Source organism: Acomys minous, assembly GCF_964271855.1.
Source record: "Acomys minous genome assembly, chromosome: 2".
Lineage (NCBI taxonomy): Eukaryota > Metazoa > Chordata > Mammalia > Rodentia > Muridae > Acomys > Acomys minous.
In genome coordinates, this window is record NC_140484.1 from 61,287,709 (window position 1) to 61,293,137 (window position 5,429).

The window sequence follows — 5,429 nt, forward strand, 5'->3', positions numbered from 1 at the left end:
ATGACGTAGGAGATGAATGTCTTGCACGTCTATGAGAGAATTTTCTAGATTGGGTTAGTTGAGGAAGGAAGGACTTAGCCCAAATGTGGGCAGCTCTACCCTAGGGGCTGGAATTTGAGACAAAATGAAAATAAGAAAGCAATGAGCATCTCTCTGTACCTCCTGACTGTAGACATGGTGTGACCGAATGTCTCATTCCCTGCTACCATACCTTTCCCTCCAGGAGGGACTTCATCCTCAAACTCTGAGCCACAACGGGCATTCTCTCCTTCAACATTTGTCATATCAGTAAGTGAAACCACTCATTGAATCCTTCTGAGGCCCCAACTCCGTGTCTTGCCATGCATGAGAGAGACACCCAAGGGAAGGCTGAAAACTGAAAGGCTGACCTAACTTTATGAAGGGAAGAGCCTCCTTTAAATTCTGTCCTACAGTTGGCAAGATGGTTCATTTGGGTTAAGGTGTTTGCCAACCTGAGTAAAGAATTCTGGAACCCACATGGTGGAAGAAGGGAACCAACATCCACAACTTATACATAGGCACACCCTACACACACAAATAAATAAATGTAAAAGTAACAATACAATAAAAATGTGCCTTAAATCATATCCTCAGAGAACACTGAGACAAGTTTGAACTGTCTTCAAATACATAAACTATACATCCCTCCTGCAATATATCTTGGGAGAGTTTTAAATAATCATGATTAAAAGTACTGCTCATCAATAAAAATTGATCACAGATTCTGGTCCCCAAACCTGGCCTGCCCTGCAGACCACCCAAGGGCATTTCCCCCTGCATTCTGAGAAACCTTGGGTTTCAGTAACAGACTTTGAAATATGGCTCATTGATAGTTTTCAAGAAACTTCTGCCAAGAAACTACTCACTTGACATTTCTAAAATTTATATCTAAATAATTACATGCGGTAATTGAAAACATTAGAACGCAAACCGTGTGCCAAACAGTTAATTAAAAATAAAGCCGTGCAACCACACAGGTGCACGTTGCTGGTTAAACAACTTCAAATTACAGGCTTAGTCAAGTCTCCAGGACTGGAGGCTGATAGCTAGACAGACATGCTGAGGCCTGTCCTGTTCTTGTCATTCCTACGGTGGATGACTTGAGGGGAACCAGCGTGGCATAGCGAAAAAGAAAGTAATGGCCCACTCTGAACATGTACCAATTTTCCCCATCTTAGTCTGTGGAACCCTGGATTCCATCCTGGTGAGAAAACAGCTGCTGGATTCTGAACAAGGAGATGTCGCACTGAAATAGGCAGCTGGTGTGAGAATAAAAGAAATAAAGCACACGGTGCGAGAGCAGGACTGACGGCTGAGATCTCCACCATGAAAGGATGGTGGACGTAAAGGCAACATGACAGAAAAGCGACCACCGGAAGCTCTCAGCCAGCTGCTGAAGAGCACTAGCTCAAAAACATGTGTTGTGTGACTCTCCTAGGAACAGTAGCCCTCCTTGGAATGCCCAGCTGCAGAAAGGTTACTGGACTAGACAGCCATGGATGGAGAGGGGAGCATGATCTGAGAAAACCTGGGCATCGAACTCTGGGCCAGAGCCAGAGATCAGAAAGAAGACTAGTAGTCTACGATGCAGTCAGAGAGGGAAGCCATGGATCTGGAGAAAATTTAGCAGGAAGTGTCACACACATTATTGGGGCATACTCTTAGGTGGAAGTAGGGGAGGGGCATGAGGAGCCACTATAACGACATTTGTTTCCATACTTTAGGGTAAGCTGACTGGATAAGAGCCTCACTTCTTTGAGTGGATGAGCACTAGAGTCCAGTGATGCCAGCAAGTGCCTTAGCCAGCAACTCTGAAAACTCTCTCCTGCCCCTCCCCCTGCCAGACCACCTCACAGGATGCAGCTGGAGCAGATGTTTACTGCCCCCTCTGCCTACCAGAATGGAGAACTGTAGACCCAGATCTGCCAACAGAGTGTTGGTCACTGGGAACCTCAAGTACAAAGAACACTGTCTAGCCCTGGGGAACTCCTGGGTACTGTCCATCACCTGCCTGCTCTGGGGGCCTTCAGAATGAGTGGTAAAAGACAAGAAGACATGACTTCCTGTCTCCTCTCCAGGCAAGCTAATACTGGTATGGAAGGCAGGGCTGCAGGCCTGTCGGATATGTGTCTTGCCTTATAGCCTATCAGAGTTCACTTGGATGGTTTAGACTTCAGACCAACATTGCTGCATCCTTGCTTGGCCTCAGAGACTTGATGTGACTGGAATGGACAAGGAAACAAGGAAAAGATAAACACACATACACCTGCACACAGACTTTCTCTCTGACGACGAAGCCTCTGCACCCCCAAAGTTCAGGGTGTTTTATAGAGAGTCAAACAGAGAGGCAGGTTATTGTATACAGCAGAACAAAGAAGCAGCACAATTATAAACAGCTGGACCAAGGAGGCAGGTTTAGCTGATGTTGGTAGAAGTAGACTCTGTAAAGGAGCAGTCTTCAGGTCCTAAGTATCTGGCATGAAAAGGGATATGGTGGGCACTTCTTGCACACACTGTCACATCCGCACATGAACCAAAGGAGGACTTTGCCATCCCCTGAGAGTGAGGGTGTGACATCTTCTCATGGGTCTGAAACTACAAGAGGCTCAACATGGCCATGGCAACAAACACACACCCACTCAGGACTTCACTCACTTGGAGTTTCCTCCACTCCAAGTTTCCTACACTACAAAACACTCTTCCGTTTTGAAAAATGCATGGTTAAACTATTTTCATCTTTAGAAATTGCAGAAATGTCATTAGAAACTGTCCTAAGCTTATTGGTTTTATTTAACTCTTGACAGTTGTAGAGTATACAACATCAAACAAAACAAAACAAAACAAAACAAAAACATAGCTGGGGAACAAGGGCCAAGCGCACCCATCAGAGGAGATAGTCACACCTCATAAATCTTAAAACTCTCAGCCATGAAGTAGATGATGCCACCTTCTATATCAATTTTCTCCACTCTGGGCTGTTAGAGTAACTCAGATGATGGTTAATCTTGTATGTCGATTCCTGCCCAGAAATTTGGCAAACACTGTCCTCCATGCATCTGTGAGGATACTTCTAGGTCAGATTAATAGCTGAGTCTGTCAACTGAGTGATGTGCATAGTGTGGGTGGACCTCATCCAAGCAGATGAAGATCTGGACCAAAAGGCTGAGCCAGGGAAGACCTGTTGCTGCCTGCTTAGTCCCTGTAATCACTTAATTCCTCCGTCCCCCCCCCCACCCGAGGTCTTTTTCTGAGGACATTGCACAATCTCTCTCTCTCTCTCTCTCTCTCTCTCTCTCTCTCTCTCTCTCTCTCTCTCTCTCTCCCTCTCTCTCTTTCTCACACACACACAGAGGGAGAGAGAGACACACAGACACAGAGAGGCAGAGAGAGACAGAGAAACAGAGAGACAGAGAGAGAGAGAGGGAGAGGGAGAGGGAGAGACAAAGACACACGGGGAGTGGAGAGCAATTTTCCAAGGTAGCTCAAATCAGAAGCTCTCTCATCAGCCACCAGCCACAAAGCATCTGGACGTTTGTGCATAGTCCCCTCCTAAGCCTTGGGAAGGGGCGTCTTCTTCTCAAGTCCCTCAAGGTGAGACAGCTAAGCACATGACTGAGCTACCACAAGCTCTCAGCAAAGGAGAGATGGGTGGTTGCTAAGTAGACACTGGGTCTGGACTCGACCCAGGAACCAGAAACCTCCTTCTCTCCTTCACACACTCACATGCACACTCATACACACACATACAGACACAGTCACACTCATACACACAAAAGAACTACTGCTATCTGCCAGCAGCTCCTGCCACAGGAGAGTGACAGGTCCACTTCCCAAAGGCCAGGATGCCTGGCCCTGTCACGGTCACCTTGTTAACCACTGCCATGCACTCAGTTTTCCTTTGACACATGAAAGACTCGGTATCAACCAGCACTAATTGCAGGGTTCTGTGCTATACTTCTAGTTAAGCTGTTTAGCAAAAATTACATTTCATTACATTTTACACTAATCAGCGTCAAAGGCAGAGTGCAAAATTAACTTGAAATAATTTCATGCTCTTGGGTAACCTTTACTTTCTAAATTGTGGTGTTTTGCAGTAACTATTTTATTCTGCTCTATAATTAACAGGGTTCTGTGCACTAGGGTGTGGCCCTTTTATGCCAGCTGTCTTAATCAAATCTCCATAGCATGCCGGGTCTCAGCACACACAGTTGTTGCTCATAAGCCTTGCCCCCACACTCTCTACGATGTGTCTTTGTGAATCAGAACCCACTTAAAAGGCAGCCTGGTTTCAAAAACCTGAAATCTGTCAGGTCAAGGACGTCTACAAAATGTGATTATCTCTATTTAAACAAAGGCTCATCTGTATTTGAAACATGCACTTCTAGAACGTTCTTACACATGGTTTCATCTCAAATATAAAGACATACATAGATGCCCCCCCAGTCAGACCTGGCTCCTGAATTTGAAATTTTGCTCATTTCTAATAATTTTTGAAAATTTATTTTATTTATTTATGTATGTGAATATGTGTGTACACTCATGTGTGTGGGCACTTACAGAGACCACAAAAGGCACTGGATTGCCCCAAAGCCAGAGTTACAGATGATTGTGAGTCTCCCAATAAGAGTCCTAGGACTCAAATCCTTTGGAAGAACATCAAGTACCCTTAACCTCTGAGCATCTCTAAAGCTGTTCCTAACAAGATTGTTGACATTTGCTCAAACCTGTCCCTCAACGGCCAATATTGAAGCAAATATATATATATTGTGGATTCTTAATGTCACCATCACATACAGAAATAAGATCTAAGGAGGTCTAGGGACCTAAGCATACAGATAATCGAACAACATGAGATGTCAAAAAGGCTGAAGCAGACCTGAGTGACGTGACTAGGATCACATCATGGAAGAAGCAGAGGGCAATCACTGTGACCTGTTTGGAAGAGATCTTCAATGTTACATTTAAGAATGAGCACCTTTCTTGGGGAAAAGAAGAAGAAGAAGAAGAAGAAGAAGAAGAAGAAGAAGAAGAAGAAGAAGAAGAAGAAGAAACAATAGTTAACATTTAAGGAGCGAGCAACCTAGATAGTAACAGGAGAGAAATCACACCTAGGAAACATGGAGGGAGGCTGATCTTGGGGCTGGCCGCACTTTATAGCGGTGGACACAGTCCTCAGCAAACTCCAGGTGAGGAGTATTGACCAGACAGGAGCAAGTCACAGCACTAAGATCAAATACTTCAAGTTCTAGGTGGGAAATTATACCGTGCAAACCAGACAGGTGGCTCCCCCATATCTGACTGTCAAGGTGGTTCAGCAAAATATCCTGCTGGATGAGTCCTGGGTTTTCCCGAGCTTAAGGATATAGGGCTGGGGAATCCCCAAAAGCCAAGATCCTAAAGTTCATAGG